The 19844-nt window shown below is 41.2% G+C and overlaps 1 protein-coding gene across 1 annotated transcript in view; it reads left to right on the top strand.

Moving 5' to 3' along the window:
• The first annotated feature begins 2914 nt into the window (after positions 1-2914).
• LOC111657038 (uncharacterized) overlaps positions 2915-19844 on the top strand; it is a 115246-nt gene continuing 98316 nt past the window's right edge. Inside the window, 1 exon segment of the mRNA XM_087174744.1 lies at positions 2915-2997. The gene's annotated coding sequence lies outside the window, so the exon portion shown is untranslated.

Raw genomic sequence — 19844 nt, 5'->3', positions numbered from 1 at the left:
GGGAGTGGGAGGGGGAGGGGGGGTGTTTAAGGAGGCTAGATTACTTTTCCCCTTTGAATTTTGACACACACATACAGACATAAAAACTCTGCTTACACTCACACCTGCACACACACACACACCTGCACACACACACACACACACACACACACACACACACACACACACACCTCCCTTAATGGCTCTTCCATACTGAGCTTTTTTCAGCTCTATTCAACTTTCTATGAGTCCCGACTGACTCGGGTTCTGTATTTGTAGATATTTTGAGCACTTGGGGAGGGGGGGGGGGGTTTGGTACCGTTTACACAACACTGGATCTGCTGTCACTCCTTGCCTGTACATACCAACTTCTACTACTTGTAAAGGAATCAAACTCTTTGGCACTCGTATAGCCAGCACTATGCAGAAACTGAAACATTTCTTTGGCATGCTTTGAAATGCAGAATACTATAGAGGAAAATATAATAAATACAAAATTAAAGTCTGCTCTAATTTCTTATTAAAATAATCACCTTATTGAAAAAAAAAGATGTTGATAAAGCTGAAAATGGATATGATGATGATGGTGAGGATGATTATAAGTGATGAGGATGATGAAGCTAAAGACTTTTAATATAGTGCACATTTTTACTTGCATGCTGCACTGAAAATCATCCAGCAATGAGAAGTTTTTGACGTGCAAAGCAGCTGATTTTCGCTGTATGCTTGCAAACTGTGTGTAGAGTGAAACACTGAATTCTTCCGGGTTACGGGAGAGTCAAATTTATATATATAAATATATATATATATATATAATACTACTTCCAGGTCATGGAAGAGATGGGTACTGAATAGCTGCAAATATAGAGATCCTAGATGATACAATATTATATTGTATATTTGTATCTTTGGTTGCGAACCACTGTAATAGGAAGATGCATGTGTGGCAGTCCTGAGCAGAACTATGAACTGTTGCCCAGATATCAAAGAGCACTTGATTTACCTTATTTGGGTTCCTCAGAAGTTAAATCAAGCGCCTCTAAAATATTATACATTCTGCTTTTGCCCAGCTACACTCTGAAGAATGACTATTCTCAGCACGTGAGTGCAGTTTGGGACCAAATCCCACGGTCTTTTCACTGCAGGGGGTGTTAAAGGTTTAACACATTGTGCTGAAAAGCACTGAGTTCTGTGATGTCCCCAGAAACCTCTCACAAATGTCTTGAAAATAGTCAATCTTTTTATAAGTGTATTCTCTATGGCAGAACCTGGAATAGTGAGTTATACCCCATTGATTTATAACACTGGGCTGTCTGATGGAGCAGCTCTAGAAGCTCATTATACATTATTCATATCAAATGTTGAAGAAAGGTAGACGGGGAAATGGTGAAGCTCTAGGTTCTGATTGTGTGATAGCATTATCAATGGTTGAACTTTATAAAATTTCAAAATATTTCTTTCAATAAACGTCTTTGAAAGCAAACTGATTACTGACTGATTCTCGTGATATTTAATGGGACTGTTGTCTGAAAGAAACATTTTTCATGTTTTTGTTTTTTTAATGAGAAAAGAGCCATAATTTTCCTGTGGCGTAAATCCATACTGGACTTTTAAAACTCATACAATTACCACATTAAACAATTCATCTTAATATGATATTTCTGCATGGCGGTCAAGTCAAGTCAACTTTAAAGAATATTAGCTCAGACTGTGTGTTGGCATTTACTCAACCTAAAGGTTCGGAAGCAAAACAACGCCACTGGGATCTCCCTGCTTTTGACCGAGCCCTCTGACTTTCAGACAAACAGTTCAAACAATCACTTTAAACAAACGCTCTAGCCCTTTTTTATATACAGTCTGTGCTCTAGCCATGGGGCCCCTGAGCCGCTTAGGCCCCTGTTTGTGTGCCTGTGTCCTTTTGGTAATCCCACTGCAGCAGGGATTCAGTAAAAATAATGAGAACAAGGATATCCGTCCAGCTGCAACAAAAAACAATTTTCAGCCCTAAGACACAGCCATGCCATAAAGTATATTTTCCATGCATCATATACCACACTACACTACGCAAATGCAAATCCAGCAAGCAGAAAGGGACACACAGAACCTGTAGGCTGTAAATGCTGTTTGCCGCTGTTGCCACAAGGTGTCACTATAAACCTAAATTATGTCATATCGAACTATTTTGAAATTAAAGCTTTTTATTATTCTTTCCCTCCAATGTCCTTTATTGGGAAATTCACCATCAGTGGGGGGGGAGGTTGGCGACTGAAGTGTGAGACTGAGACACAGGGATCTGTTCACTGTATTAGTTATACTAAATAATCTATAGTAAATATAGTAAATAATCTGTATGTGCAGTAAATCACCTGCATTTGTTCATAATCATACTTATAATCACATTCACAAACTTTATTATGATTTGTTTTATATGTTTATATCAGAAGAAGCGACACACACTTCATTTTATTCCTAGACAAACACAGATTGATGATCGCAGTGCATTTATTTATTTATACCTGGTCCATGTGTAACACACGTGAAGGTACTGGATGATTTATTCTTTCCGGCTGGAGTCTCGTCTTTAAACCGTAAACGCTGTCATCCCGGTGACATTTCAGTGATCTAGGCGGTATCAGGGCGTTTTCCTGTGCCATGGCCGTATCCAGAGCGCGTCCCCCCCGGCGATTGGACCGGCACCGTCCCGTAAAAGGAGTCAAACTTCTCCATTGTACGTACAAGGTGTCTGTCAAAAGTGCACGTAGTGACGACGAAGGGCCTGCGCAGGATTTGAACGCTACGATTGGCCAATATCCCTGTCGCTCAGAAGTTATCTCGAATCTAACTGGATAAAACAAGAGCCATTCAGCGCCCTCGATTTGTGATTGGTGCAGGGTTTTTTGCGGGGAGGAGCACGTTAGTTTGCAGCCAGCGGAGTTGCACTGTTGGGTGGGCGGATCGTAGCGGTGACAGCGACGCTCGGAGACTCCCGACAAACTGTCAAAAAGCAGACAACTAACGGTGAGTCCGGCTCCTATACGAACACGGTGTTTGTTTCTCAGTGTGGGTGAAGGTGAGCTGTCCGCAGGGGGAGCGGGGTGAGTGCGGAAGCAGCCGGACGCTTCGTAGCAGTGAAATGACGGTGATTTTGGATGAGTGATCTCACAGCACACATCACAGCGACGGTGCACTGGTGTAGGATGATGCTGCCTTCAGGTGCTCCTCGGAAACTCTTACTTTATTTTAGAAGGAGCGGGCCGAGTGCGCAGTAGCAATGTAGACTGCTTTCCCTTTTTATGAACCGTCAGCCATACACTTCTGATTTTCAGCTGTCGTGAACGCAGCAGTGCCAACTTTCTCTCCCCCCGTCATATTCACCACAAAGGTGGGTCGTTCACGTGCAGCTGAACACGGTGGTTCCGTTATGCCCAACAGTACTTGAGGCAGCATGAGTGCGCACTGTCACAGCAGACAGGAGGAAAGTTATGCAAGCTAGCTCGAGTCTCTCTCTCTCTGTGTGTGTGTGTGTGTGTGTGTGTGTGTGTGTGTGTGTGTGTGTGTGTGTGTGTGTGTGTGTGTGTGAGAGACCTGTCCATTCATTTACAGTGTCTGTTACTTGTGTTGCACTATGTTTAGATTACATAGCTGGTGCAGTGAGGTGTTGACCTCCATGGATACTCGACAGTATAATGACATCAGCATTACTGGTCAGTAGCAGACAGTTGCTGGTGACAAATCAAAGCTGACGAGCCACAGAGATCATTTCCTCTTATCTACAGTCACTGTTGTTTTAGCTGATATCTCATCATCGGCAGCTTGTGATGTTGTTGATACACAAAGATAAACCCTTCACTCATTCACTCTTCTCAGTTCCCTCTGTGTAGCTGCAACCATGTGTAAATATGTGGCGTTGATACTTGGGTGGGGTCATATTGTTGAAATACTGTTATACACTTGTAAACCTGTAAATATTACGCAATCCAACACATGAACTGTCCCATAAATTCTGTCTTTACAAAGAGAAGTTTTGATTGACACTGTCAGAGAGGTATTAATCTAACTGTATGTTGTTGTTGTTTGCAGTTATAAACATGAGGAGGTCAGAATATAAAGATCTCAATATGATGGAGTCCAGTACAACACCGTCACAAACTACAACCTCAGTAATAAACATAGAGTTGAATTAATACATTCGTGACCATGTCAGTCAAAACTGATCATATTATCTCTATAATTTTTTTGGTTTAGCTGTTGAATTGGATTTTCTCTTAGATTATATTTGTAATATTTGTATGTCAGTCTTCATCATTGGATGATGTTTGCGTAGTTGTACATGAGTCAGTTATGATGGAGATTGCTTGAATCAACCAAGTAAATTCTGTTCTGTTTTGATATTGATTGCATGAAACAAAACAAAATTTTATGTATTGGACAAAACTTTGAACAATGAGGTTTTGAGTTTTTAATTCCAGCACAGAATTATTAATTTGGACAACATGATTAGATTGTATCAACCCAAACGCATGATTCTTCTTAATGTTATAGATTATCATCCAGCCTTAAATGCTACCCAAAAAACTTCTCTACTGTCAGTAGAGATCTGTTTCTGTAGGTTTTCCACATTGATTGAAGAATATTGATTTACAGACTTTCTCTCTGCTTCGTGTTAATGACTGTTGACACCTGCACTGGAACATTATGGTAGATTTTGCCACAGAAATTGATGATATAAAGAGGAATCAAAGCAGAGAGGATTGTTCCTCTCCCTCTCTTCCTCCCTCCCTCCCTGTCTCCCTTCTTCTATCCAGATTACTCTCCAATCCTCCACAGCCAGATTACTGAGTGGGAAATAAGAGGTGGGACTGATCTAATGCCCTGAATTCATTATGGACATGATCCAATCACATCCCTTAAATGTCCCGTCGCTTGTTGCTGTAAGCCAGCCAAAGTGATCAGGTATAAGGCCTGAGGGGTGGACAGTTATCAAACAGGTCAGAGGGGTCAGTCAGTGTCGTACTGACTTCTTCCTGAGCTGGTGAAGTGAACAGCTACAATATCTCTGCATCACGATTTACAGAGATGAAAGAGTGTTTTGCTGAAATTTCACCTGAAATTTGTGTTTGCCTTTGACTGGGTGTCTCTCAGCCGCCCTGCTGTCTTTAGAGAGAAAACACAAAGCTGTGCAAGAACAGAGAGTGAGTTCTGTCTTCTCTATGTCTTCAGAAACATTTGTCAAAGTGGAAAGGTCTTTGTACCAGAGGCTCTTATTTTGAAGGATACATATATCAGCTCATATAACTGTGACAGCCCAGTGTTTGTTCGTGTTAAGTGAAGCACACAGCTACGTAGATTTCATTTGCCCATACGTTTTCCGAGCAGGAAGTGCAGTTTTATGGCGCTGCGTCTTTTTCGTCCTCTGTCCAGTGTGGCTCTGTAAGGTGGAGGCAGTTGTGTTACTTTGGATGCAAACTCAGAAGCTTGAGCTGTTGAAACTCCTGTTGAGATCTTGAAAAGCATTTACTTCAGCCATAAATCCTGCAGCAGGAGGTGCCACTCCACCGGTGAAAACGCCAAAAAAAGACGACCATCTGTTTTATCCCCTTACTATTTTATAAATACGCCAGCTCAGCTCTTCACACTCTGCTACAGCACAACTGTCTCATTGTGCTGAACTTTTACCAGTGTTTCCTGAGCAGGCCCACTTTAATGCTCAGCAGCTTCTTGCCAATATCAAATACCACTCTCAGTACTTTTATAGTTGTGGATAGTTTTGGATTTTGGGGAAAGAACCTGAAGTGTTCTGTCTACTCTGCAAAAGTCAAATCAGACTTAACAATAGCCGGCTGAATCTTGCCGGCTGGTTTAACATTGACAGTACGATGTTGCTGATTGTAAGTGGACAAAAGTCAACAGAACCTGTGTTTGCATGAAATTCAGTAAAGCTGTATTTTGACCAAAATGTCCAGCAATGTAACAAAGGAAAAAATGGACAATTCAGCATGTTTGCCAGAATCTCATGTTGGACATTAACGTGTAAAAGTTTAGTGGATGGAGCACAGTTGTAGAGTTGGTGTAATGGTTGGTCTTTTGGTTGCCGCTAGAAACCAAAAGTGAACGACAATACAGCCTTGAACCCTGTAGCTGTATTCGGCTCCAATGACATTTGCAGCAGAAGGTCATTCTTGTGGCGAAAGTCTTTGAACTTTAGTGTCCGTGCAGCAGCAGTCAGACTGTCGGATCAAACATGTTTTCAGAATAATTTTGTGCATGAGTGTAGATTGATATTTATACTGACCAAGCGTGTGGAGCCACAAGAGGCACAGCATGCAGTCTTGAACTACAGTATTTAGTTTAGAAGTAATTCATATTTACTGTCTTTAGGTGATTACCATAGACAGTAGATAAAGGTGGACGTAGCTCTGTGAGGTCTCCCACAGTATTCTAAAGAGCAGTTTAGAAGCTCAGAGTGAGCTCGTCCACCATCGCCATCTTGGCAGTGTTTGACTCCGCCCCTAACTCCTGGCTGATCCAAAAATGGGCAAAGAGGTGGTGCACGTGTGGAGCAAACACTTTGGTGTGTGCTGGTTTGAGGCAAGCATACACTCACTCACCTGTCATTCAAAGAGGCCACGCCCTCAATTATACGTAAATTTAAACCTTTATAAAATGTGAACAGGTGAATTAAACTGGTGTCATGAAGGAGGAAATTAGCGCGATAATAATGTGATAATAATGTTCCACAGTGAAGCAGTTCATATAAGGTAGAATGAAAGTCAATGAAAGTCTTTCATAAAAATGCTCTTTTCACTAAAAAGTCTATTGTTCATGGATCTTTATATTTATACTCTATCACTGCTCATGTATGATGAGGAAAAAATGTGTTTTAAATCTGCATAATCACTGGGTTGTTCACAGTTTCGTCTTCCGTATCACAGTATTTCAGCAGGATGATCATATGCAGGAAGATGACACAGACCAGATGTTTGTATCCTGGTTTTAATTTTTCTTTGGGAAAATATTATTAATGGTCTTTTTTTTTCTTTTTTTTTCCTTTTTTGGATGGTGTTCTCTTTAGATAAATAATCTGAGCAGTCATGGTCATTTCCCTTCCAGGAAGCCCCAAGTAGGGAAATAAAAAAAAAAAAGAAAAAATTTGTTCAGACAGTGGAGATCCCACACAAAACGAATAATTTATTTTCACTATAATTCATCCATCAGTAACACAGTGACAGAATGTGGGAATGTTTTTGTCATGGGTTTCAAACACTTTACGTTCTAAAACGTCTAAAAGCAAAAATCTGATCAGATGGAGGTTCGTGGTCTAATTTGTGTGACCATTGATTTAGATGACATCACTGGACCCCTAGAGCTTTCAAAATAAAATAAAATAAAATAAAAGGAAAAATGAAATTTAAAAAAAAAAGAAGAAAAGAAAATCTGCTACGAAACATAGTTGAATATTCAGGTGATGCCGTCTGATGTCACTGATGACCTCACAGTTTATGTGACATCATTATTTCTGAGGATTCTTAATTCATTTGTGTGAGTTTAGGGTCCTTGATGTGAAAAAGTTTAGAGGAATAGGAAAGAGGAATGAATAATGGAAGGAAGGGCTGAGTCAGGAAGCAAACACCATAGTAGGAGGAGAAGGAAGGAAGGAAGGGAGGAAGTATTTAAATGAACAGACAGGTTCCTAGAGTTTCTGACTCAGAGATCCTGAATTCCTCACAGCCTGTGGAATGTCATTGGACTGGATCTGATCTGGTCTTTTTGCTCCCCACCCACACTCTCTCCTCCCGTCTGCTCATCGTCCCTGAGCATCACGAATCATCTTCAAATACTGAGAAGGTCCTTCTGTAATCATGTGACCTTGTATGTTGAGGCGTGTTTCACAAGTCAGGGAGGAGTCGGGGTTTAAACTGGAGTGCAGGAAAGCTGATCTCCCCATCGGGGCTGTCCTGACTATAGCAGGATCCTCTCTTCAAGGTCACCAGGCTGCTTCATCCCTCCTCTGTCTAGGAGTCAGGAAGCAGAGGAAATCCATCATCCATGTGTGAGCAGTTTAGTCTGAGACCACATTATTATCCTTACATAATAATGCTCCCACAGTTTTACCTATAAGCTACTCATGAACATAATAAGTTGTAAGTTCACTTTTCTTTTTTTTGACAGGACAGGTTTTCTTCAGCAGTTCATGAATAATTCATGAATCATTTTCAGACATCATCCCATTTAGTGACTCCACAGCTGCTGTCTGCTCATTAGACTGAATGGACACACACTTTCAGAGCGTCTCCCTCAGAGGGAAACATGGTGCGCACATGAATTATTTGTTTATAGAATGAAAAATAAGAGTTTGGGAGTTCGCCTGCAAAAGTAATTTTTATTATCAATGAATCTGTTGATTATGCTCTTGATTAATCAGTTAGTTATTTGGTCTATAAAGAGTGTAGACATTTAAGTTTTATTGCCTATTTGTCACAAGTCTGAACCAAGTCTGGGTCAACAGCTGCAGTGAGATGGAGATGGTAAAATGCTTTGCACAGGTAGAATCGGGAGACTTAGAGCTTCCAAACAATGTCTAATTTGTTAAGGTTGTGTAAAGACTGAGGCCGGTACACGACCAAAACACACCTGAAGTAGCACTACGAAGGCTAAAGCTTCCCACAGGTGGGTCACATTCCGACCAACTGCAACTAACAATTATTTTTAATATCGATTAATCTGCTGATTATTTTCTCGATTCAGTGTTGAGTCTCTAAAACGTCTAAACTCCTTCTTGAAGCATCAGTGGCAAGACAACATGAGAGGTTGGACAAGTACTCAGTAATATCATTTATCAATGTTCAGTGGTGATATGATTATGGATAACATTATTATTTATTTATAAGTCCACTGTTCAAGTGAATGATTATTATTTGATTATTTTGATTTATTTTCCATGCTGTGTATGTGAAAAATAGGAAATCTAACCACATGTTGTGTTCAGGCCTGTTAGACAGATGATCAGCTGTGTTCTTACTGAGGTCACTGAAGGTTAACTGTATAGGACTGGCTGACATGTGATCCGTGAGAGCATGTGCACAGGGCAGCTCGATCCGGGAAAAGCATTTATAATCAGAAGTGATCAATACTCAGCAACACAGTGGTAATTAGCTCCAGTGATGCCAGTAATGCTTTCCATCAGCAGTGACTCTACAGTGGATCTGTGAATCATTTTATGTTGTTAAGTAAGATCAATAAGGCTGTAAAAACCTGGGAGTCGAACTGTTTTACAGAAGTTTTCATTCCCTGAACTTGATGAGCAGATTTTCCCACCAAAGCATCAGTTAAAGCTCAAACAGTTCCTTTGGTCTTTTCTCCTCTGTTGTCAGAAGTGTGCAATTAATAAAGATATATTTATGCTCTGAGTGTTCAGCCAGGTCTGTTGGCAGACAAGCTTGTAGTTTAACAAATGGTCAGGTCGTCACCAGTTGTTCACTTCTGTCCAAACCTCAAATGGTTCTCGTCAGGTTGTGCAGTTTGTCCTGCTCGTTGTCAAGTGATTTGTTGTCTCTTTATGCTGCGTGGGCTTGTTGTTGTTAAGACTCACGGCCGAGTGAAGTTATGACCAGTCATTGTTGCAGTGATATACCAAAAATAACTTCCATCAGGTATAAGTTCAGAGAGAAGAAACAGAACGAGCTCAGCTCTCTCATTTAGTGAATTATTTATCACCGGTTATTGATTTGATCTGAAGTCATATAGGAGTCATTACATGTTGTGGACTAATGCAGAGGTCTGTCCGCTAAGGGAATGCAAAGCAATCTACGGCTGCAACTAACGATTATTTTTTTCGATTAATCAATTAACTGTTGAGTCTGTGTCTAGCTCAGTTTCCCAAAGGGACTTTTTCAAATCCTTTTTTCTGACTAACAGTCCAAAACCTGAATATATGTCCCATTAAAGAAACAGAGAAAAGCAGCAGATCCTGACATCTGAGAAGATGGAACCTGCAAATATTTGGTGCGTTTGTTGATAAATTAAGATTAATCTTTAATAATAGTATCATAACAATTATAAATTCATTTGGCTCGGTATCATTCAGACATTTTCAATATTGGTTCTGATAGCGATACCTTGACTTTGATACCGACTCTGAGCGATACTTTTTTTTTTAATACAAATTTCATTAAATCCATTTTTTACAAAAAGAAAATTGCAATACACATTACAGTACAAATTAAAGTTTTACTTTTATGCACTCAAACGTGTTCAAGTGAAAAAACAGCCAATCACCAGCATTATTGGATCTTGGTCCAAGCATGCCGCATGCTGATTGGCTCGCTGATGCTGAAGAGATTTACTCATTTATTCTTTAGGTAGCAAATTTGGTATCAAATGACAAGCCATTGATACCCAGCCCTATAAATTGATTAATTAAATAAAATAAATTGTCCTCATCAGACTTTAGTATGTATCTTAGACCTACAACTCACCGGCTGTATCGTAAACAAGCATTGGGTAGATGAAATGAACAAACTTATATGTTCATAAATAAGGTAATGAACCAGCACCCAGCTGATTTTGGATGAATGCTTTCTGCTTAAAATATAAAATCCAGTCCAGTTAAGTCAATAAAACTCTACTCCCTTCTGTTATCATGTCAATACAACAACCCAGTCACACAAGAAAGTGGCACTGCAACATTTATCTGCGATAAATCAAACACAAAGATGTTTGATTCTAGAAGCTTGGAGACATGGTGTCTACTGTCAGGGATTGTTAGCTGGTGATTTAATCGCTAACACACCAGCCAACCAGGAACATCCTATAGCTAGTAAGTTAATAGCTCCCCAGGCTTCTTTATCTCTTCTCTGTAATGTGTGGATCCTCCCATCTGCCATGCTTTTGGGGATTGTATATCATTTAATTCAATTAAGTTCTATCGAAGGCAGCAAGAAAACTCTCAGAGCTAACAGGCTTGCAAATGTTTTTTGCTAATTATCAGTTAGCAAGACTGTTAGCTCAGCCACTAATGGGACATTGAGTTAATGGTTTATTCTCTGGCAGCGGACTTTAAATAAAACTGGATGATATGACAGAGCCAATGAGAGCTTCGTTCATTTTGATTTAATTATTTTTTGGGGCTTTTTGTGCCTTTAATGGACAGGACAGTAGAAGACAGGAAATGGGGAGGCAGAGAGAGGGGATGACACGCGGGAAGGGGCCGTCCGAAGCGGGAGTCGAACCGGGGGCCAGCTGCAGCGAGGACTGTAGCCTCTATATATGGAGCGCCTGCGTAACCCACTGTGCGACGCCCCAGCTTCGTTCATTTTGGACCATCAAAATGGTGAAAGGTGCAAATCAGCAGGTCAAAGTTCACCGAATATGACGTAAACCTAAGAGTGAATCCACTGATTGAAGCTGTTGAAGTGGATTGATCCGAATAAAATTTCACTATTTTAAATGCAGATGTGACCAGGCATTAGATATAACGTATTCTCAGGTCATCGTGTCCTCGAACCAACACATTCTGACCTCTGACCGTCACATAAACCCACTTAGTGTCTGAATTCACATTAAACACACACTCATCAGATTCTTCAGCATGTGTTAACATGTTTTATACTTAATGTGTCAGGGTGAAAGACGAACATGTTGAAGCAACAATCAGCTCCAGTGAGTAATCCCCAAATGATTTGTTATCCAGAGTCAGAGTTCTGCAAATGTCACGTTTCTGCTTTAGAGAGTGTGTGCAGAGATCATGAATATTATTAGGTGTGGCTTTGTAAATCTACAAAGTATACAAATGGGTGACAAATGACAAACTATTTGACAGATTCCTTTCAGTTAAATCCAATAATCAATTCATTGAAATGTTACAGCGACCCATCAGTCGTTAAAATGCTTTGTTGATTTGTCATGAGGATCTCTGATCGCGCTTCTCATACGAAGCCAAGCGAACACAGATGTCTCCATTAGTCTGTGTGAACACGTACATAGATTTGTAATTTGTGTGTGTGTGTGTGTGTGTGTGTGTGTGTGTGTGTGTGTGTGTGTGTGTGTGTGTGTAGCTGCAGGGGTGGAGTCTGAGATTGCGTGACAGCAGCAGATTGAATGAATGAAATGATGGAGGGATAGAGGGCAGAGAGGAAGAATGGGATGGTACAGAGTGAACCGGTCGCTGTAATCCCCCTCACAACGGTAGCAGCTGGACCAGTGTGTCAGCAACCGGGCTTTACTACTGCCAATCAGCCCTGCTGGGAATTATACAGCAGGGTGGAGAGATGGATGTTACACGGACGGATGGATGGATAGGTAGATGGAGGGATATGGTCAGGTGTGTTTTAGACGAGGGGAGGCAGAGAATCGGTGTGAGTGAACGATACAAGCCTTTCACATTCACTGCTGGTTTATACTTTCAGTTCTTTCATTAGCTTTAAAATGGAAATCTGTTGTTGATTTTGGCTGAATTATCTTTCAATTTAACTGCACTTAATATTGAAAAGGCCTTAAAACACGCAGCAGTGCATCATTGGACATTTTGTGAGGGGTAAGACATAACAGAAATGGTGTAATCCGAGCTTAATGCCTGATTCAAAGAATCCGCCAGGGACCCAGCTCATATGTCATCAGCAGCACAAAATACGAAGAAAAGCACAGCCAAAGGAAATGCTTGAAAAAAACATGAGACGACAGTGAAGCGCAGAGACACTGCAGACCAGGAGATAAGCTGCACTTCCTGTCGGTACAAGAAAAAACTGAAATTAATGTATGTGCAGAAATAATCAACTGAGCAGGTTCTTGGTTGTATTCTTCTTCTTACTCTTTGACCACACTCACAGCAGAATAATCATTAGTGTCAGCTGCTAGGTTGACGTTACATGTGTGAGCAGGTCGGCATATTTTCCAGCTCTGTGACAGAAAGAGGCGTGTGCTGCTGCTTTGACACTTGTTCAGAGGTTGTCAGGGATTCTGCATGTTACACTTTGTTCCTCTGAACTCCACGTGGAAATGTGGAAAATGAGTTGCGCTGTGGATAGGGCCGAACGATGAGCAAAAATGTATGTATGTGTATTGCGATTATTGCAATGAGTCATGATTTTAGTGGGAATGGTAATTTTTGCATTTTATATTCACTGAAGAAAAATATAGAAATGATGATGATGCGATTTTTGCTGGGATCTGCACCAAACAAGCATGTTCCCTTACATCTGGAGAATATGATTTGTAGGTAGAGGCGTTTCTTTAGCACCATAATGCTTCATTTATAGTCTGTTGTGACACATTTGACCTTTTTCAAAAAATCGCAGCTTCTGCGATTTTGATAATGCACTTGGGCAAATTACAGTTTTCAATTATATTTTGTTGATATCTTTGCATGATACAGCTTGTATTCCCCATGGCTCTTACCCCGACACTAACCCCTGACAGATAGCTGATAACAAACTGATAGGAAAGACTCTGCTTTGGCCTCTGCTGTAGTAACGAAAAATCAACTTATCAGTGTGAGAAAAAGGAGCTGCAGCAGCGTTGCGTGTGATGTTCTCTGTGAGAGTCATATTCTGGATGTGCAGGGCTGCCACGAACAGGTGTGGTGCTAGGACACAGCATAGCACACCTTAGTGGAATGTACATGTAGGGCTTGGTATCAGACTTCAGTACCTTGGTAACATTTGAATGAGTATAAATGGAGATGTGGCTCATGGAAAATATAATAAAGAACTCAAATAGCTGTGAACAGGCAGCAGGAATGTGAAGCATCTAAAGTTCATGGTGAGGTTCATGAGTAACAGAGCAGAGAATCACTTTTTCTGTCATATAGAATCCACTATTGTGTTGGACCAGCAGACCAAGCTGCAGCAGTGAATACCCCCTGACATGTCCCAGCCGTGGATGTGTGTGTGTGTCCACTACCTGTGTGTGACAGTGTTTGTTTTGGGATTAGATTCTGACCTGTGCGTGTGTTTGTGCATGTGCGTGTGTGTGTGTGTGTGTGTGTGTGTGTGTGTGTGTGTGTCTCTGTGCGTGTGTGTGTGTCTGTTCTGCTTTGCATTCCATTGCGATGCGTAAAGCCTCGTTCTGCAACAATAGGGCATAGTTCCCAAAGAAATACTGTGTCTGTGTGTTTCGGAGTGTGTAGGCGAGAGCATGGGGACATAGAGGGAATTCATTCAGCCACCGAAGCTGTGTGTCCAAAAGAGGTGAGGGAGGAGAGAACGAGCAGGGGAAGGAGGAGGGTGTGGACATGGCTACCTGTCTGTCTGCCTGCCTGTCTGTCTGTCTGTCTGTCTGTCTGTCTCTCTCTGCCAATAATGAGAATAATGGGATACAGCAAGTGCTGAATTATACAAACATGTCCTGAGAGCCCTGTGTAATTCTATTAGGACTAGAAGACAGCTGTGTCATAAACACATACACACACACACACGCACGCACGCACGCACGCACACGCACACACACAGTCAAACACTAGCCCTTTCACTTTGCACTCAAACAGGCCCACTGTGAGTTCCATCAAGGCACTGTGTGGATGTGAGAGCAGCATGACACACACACACACACACACACACACACACACACACACACATACACGCATACACGTACGTACAGGGCACACATATTAACATTACCTAAAGTGGAGCTCTGTGAATAGAGCCAAACATCAAAGACACACTGGCTGTTAGGAGCAGATCAGGAAGGCACTCACTGATCCACAACACACACACATCTCTCCCTTTCCATTTCTGTGCTGCTTCCATTCATTGCATTTGTATGAGTAAACACGGATTTAACTATAGTTTAAAAAATATACTGTTTGAATTACAGTCTGTGCATTCGCTCTGAATAAATATACTCTGAAGAGAATTTGAAGAATTTAGTTCTTGGCTTTCACTTCGCTCTGCGAACGTATGTGGATGATAAACACAGAGCAGTTTGTATTCAGGTAGTGCAGTATCATGCAAACCAAAGTGATGTCATATTGAATAATGCCATCTGTATTTCCAAACACTACATCTTGCAACTTGTGATTCCATCTGAGCCGGCCAGTCCAGGAAACGCAGGCATGAATTTGACAGTCAGACAAGTTTAAAATAGAGCAAGGACTGAATATTGGAAGGAGTGAAGTGTAGTGACCGTACCTTAAAGGTGCCCTGTGCAGTTTTACTGTAAACAAGCAGCTTTAAGGTTTTAGTTACTTAGTCAGGAATTTTAATTGTCCACATTTTTAAGAAAAACATCAAGACATCAGCAAACAAAATGACATGTCATTAAATGTAATGTAAACATAACGCGGGGGGGATCTGCGTTCACTCTGCTGTGTGGTGGCTCTGCTCTTACTACAGTTGAGATGCTGGGTCCTTTCACTGTCAGCTGTGGTTTACAAACAAGGAAATGTAGCTCGCGTTTCAGACTTCTGGCAAGTCATGATGGACAGATTCTGTGTTTCCAGTCCTCCTCCAACATCCAAACAACCAACAAAATAATTATTCCTTTAAAGGGTGAAGCTTGTGCCTTTTTCCCCAGGGGATGTTTTCCCATTGAATTTTGTGTATGTGTGTATACACATATTAAAAACCCTTGTATTGTTTTAGTTACGGAACAGTTTTGGTAATGAAATAGCTTCCTACTCTTTCTACTCTTTTCAGTTTTTGTCATCTCTTCATGACCGTTCAACAAAAAGACGTATACTCTGTGAACTATTATTATTTCTCTGTCGCCTGTATTGTTTTTCTCATCCTTCACTCGTCTTCACTCCATCGTTCACATGTATCTTCACCCACAACTCCCTCCTTTCCCCTGTCAGCCTCTCCCACTGCTGAACACCATCTCTCTCCTCCATCAGAGGATCGATGGAGCTTGTTTACTCATTCTGCCTCCTCTCCTCCTCTTCTCTTTCTCTCCTTTCCCATTGGCTGGTTTGATAGACTTTGGAGGCTGTCATGGTTGTACATCACCACTAATTAGGAAAGCAGGGCGCTGTGTACTTTTCACACACACACACACACACACACACACACAGAATGTTGCACTAACAGCAAACATTAGCAGTGCTTTTGCCAGTTACACGGGAAAGCCCTCACAGAGTGGCACAGCCCCCGCATGATTCATCTGCATATGACATACCATTCATTATGCACTACATGTGGGATATCGTGCAGAAGAGCTCTGCTGTTACATAATGATCTTGCCCATATGGCAGAGGCACACATGCATGTACTCACTTCCTCTATCGTAAACACCTAAAACTGCATCACAGAGACCTGCAGGCCGTTTCTGCACCCTTAATGTAACGTTGTGACACACACACACACACACTTCCAGGACCGTGTGTGCTCTTTGGTTCAGTGCGTCATCGGACTATTCTGTCCGTGTCACATCAGCCTCATCTGATGCATCCGGAGGAAAGGATTGATGACAACATGAAAATTAAGGTTTCAATTTGTACCTCTGTGCTGTTGCGTCGTGACGGACCTGTAGAAATGCAGCTTGAAAAACATTTAATCAATATGAATCTTAGAGATAGTGTTGTGTTTACATGTCACTGACTTGTCATGTGAGTGAGTTGCTTTTTAACCTAAAAAGTCTCATTCCTTTTGATATCAACACTGATAATCATGTGACCAACACACTCCCTCTACTCACTGTCACTGTAAAACCATAACAGCATAATCTTATAAATCTTGTGGCATCATTTTATTTTAAAAAATCGCACAAGCATTAAAGTAACGTGTGTGTTGTATAGTGAGAGTTCAAATGTGTAGTTACAGTGCTGTGATTTCCAAAGGGATACTGCAGTGACTCCTACATTTCCCATCATCCAACTCAGTAGTAGCTTTTGTTAGCTGCTCCCTGCCTCGTAAAAATCTACAGGCCCCCACTTTTTAATGAATCACTCCATTAAAAAATCTTCATGCCCAAGCTGTGATAACACTGTTGACCTCATCAGGGGTTATTTTCCCAGACTCCTCCATTCCTCCAGATCCACAGATGACAGCTGTTTTCACAGTATGAGTAGCATAAGTAAATTAATCTTTATGTGTAAAATCAGTGAAGCGCCCCTTTGAATTAGGAAAAACTCACCATGTAGCTGTTTATATGAATACATACTATTTTATATATATATATATATATATGTATAGTACAGGCTGCAGAGTTCATACCCAGACATAGACTCTGAACCTGCAGGAATAAGTGCACAAAATGTAATATGGGATAGATGATTTCATATTATATTTTTACTATTGATTTCTGACCTGTTTCCCACATGTTTGCAAACACCTACTCAAGTGAAAAACAAGCACTCGGACACTGTTATTTAGCCCTGATTTCATATTATATTTTTACTATTGATTTCTGACCTGTTTCCCACATGTTTGCAAACACCTACTCAAGTGAAAAACAAGCACTCGGACACTGTTATTTAGCCCTCAGTCTGACTGACTTCTATGTATTTGTGATTGAGGTCATTATCCGGGACTGCAGGCCACACCATTATATCACTTACTGTCGTGCACCGCAGCAAGGATATTGATCACCCCATTTGGACAAAGTATTTGTGTTCCTAGCCTAGGGTCAACACGCACAGCTCTGTGTAGTAGGTGAGGAGCTGGAAAACGAGACCCTGACCTGACCAAGACCCCTCTGCTAAAGGTTCTGTCACTATTAATGGTCTGTTGGTGCAGATGGATGCATCAGACATGACGCCATGCACCATTTCTTCTATCATTCCTAAATGGGAGGAATCAAATGGGGGCCACAGGCCTCTATAAACTATGACAGAATGCAGACGGCACACAGCTTGACCTTTTTTAAACTTCCTGTTTAATTATCCCTGAGAGCATCATTTACCTTGTGTGTGTGTGGGGGTGTGTGTCTGTGTGTATGTGTCTGTGTGTGTGTGTGTGTGTGTATGTGCTTCGGGCTTCACTGCATTTCTAACTCTTAAAAACACACACAGTCTGGCTGCCATCACTTTTTTATGTAACAAGCTTCCAAAAATGTGTGTGTCCTCTCTGCTCTCTGCTCTGACCCCTTTTATGCAGTATGAATATTTTATCAGTGGATCGCCCAACACATTCCCCTCTGAATGTGTGTGTTTGTTCAAGCAAATATAAAAAGTCTGAGAGCAAAGTTCACAGGGAGCATAATTTAACCGAGCAGTTCTGTCTGCAACTCTTGTCCCTTTCTGTCATCTCCATGTGTAGAAGCAACACTGGTCGTGGTTGTGCATCCAATTGATAGTCAAATGCACAAGAGCTTATTCACATTCATTCAAGCTTGAGCTCTTTGCATCGAATAGGAACAGAAGTCAGGACCTATATTTTTCCATGGCATCAAGGAAGCATTAAAAAGACATTAAAGAAAGTTTCTGTCTTGGCTAATGGCTAATGTTGATATCAGCAACAACAGTTTTTCCATGTATTCTGAATGAATTCTGCATGTGTTGTGTTTTGTTGCTCCATCCTGTGCCACAATGTCACTTTTGGCTCCTGATTTTGATTTAGTTTTAGTCTGAGTCTTTTAATACTTTGTCATATTTTACTCATTTGATTATTGATTATTATAGTCCAGTTCCTGTTTTGTCTAATTTATGCATTTTTAAGAGCATCCTGAGGCTTCAGCAGTGACCAGTACGTACAGTATCTGTTACTTTCCTTCCAAGAATCAGTAACGTTAGCTAACATTCCTCACAGACACTTAACGCAACTGAGATGCAAGATATGCTGCATATTGGGTGAGGTCAAACAGCCACAGTGCATTCAGAAAGTCTTCAGACCCCTTCACCTTTTTCTCACATTTTGTTATGTTGCAGCCTCATGCTAAAATTATGTAAATTATTTTTTTCCTTCATCAGTCTTCACTCAATGCCCCACAATGAAATAGCGAAAACAGAATTTTTATTCAGAGCCTTTATTTGAAAATTAGTTCAGGTGCCTCCTATTGATTGTAGCATAAAGCTGCAACATAACTAAATGTGAATAAAATTGAGGGGGTCTGAATACTTTCTGAATGCACAGCAGTGTGTCATCTGCATTTATTATGTGAGAGTCTTTTGGCAGGAGCCTGTTTTACTAATCAGATTGATTGATTCTACAGATGCATGCAGGTAGTTGAGCTACAGTAATTCAGTAATTTGTCCTTTCAGAGTTTCGTTCAAAGTTTTGTTTAGCTTGACTATAATCTTGTCATAGTTGCTGGGCCATTATAAAGTCCTGTCTCAGGAGCAGGGACTTTTTGAGAGCAGGAACTATGCCCCGGGGCTAAAATTGGACTTAGTTTCCTGCTTTAAAAAACAGGAAAGTACCTGAGAGCAAAGTGCAACAGAAAAGGGCCATTAATTTCTTAGCTCTGCCACTTCACCTATTCACAGGAGCTGTGGACATTCATGCACACACACAGTGTCTGAACATAGTCGGTGACGGAGGATCACTGACCTGCATGTGTACGCCTCCTGAGACTAATTACAATATAGTCTTTCTGTTTGTTGCACACATGCACACACACACACACACACACACACACACACACACACACCTACCTCCCTGGGGCTTTAGGCCACTCCCTGCATTTGAAGAGAAACCACAGGCCTGTGGGCCCTGTCTCTCTGCGACTCTGTCTCTCTTATCGGGGTTTCATCAGCCATAGCACTCTTAGTTGTTGTAGAGCTTGATGGTGAACATACCCCCAGCTTCTCACATAAACAACTGTGTGTTACTCTGTTTGTGTTTGAGAGTGTTAGTATGTATTTTTTTGTAATAAGGTGTCAGAGATCATGTCTGAGTGTGAGTTATTGTTTATGGGCGTCTGTCTGTGGTTGGGTGTGTGTGTGTGTTGTGTGTGTGTGTGTGTGTGTGTGTGTGGGGTTAGGTGTGTCAGAGAGA

Source organism: Seriola lalandi, unplaced genomic scaffold, assembly GCF_002814215.2.
Source record: "Seriola lalandi dorsalis isolate HSWRI2012SDOR001 ecotype SW California unplaced genomic scaffold, Sedor1 jcf7180002054378, whole genome shotgun sequence".
In the NCBI taxonomy this organism is placed as follows: domain Eukaryota; kingdom Metazoa; phylum Chordata; class Actinopteri; order Carangiformes; family Carangidae; genus Seriola; species Seriola lalandi.
This window is presented reverse-complemented; position numbering and strand designations above follow the sequence as displayed.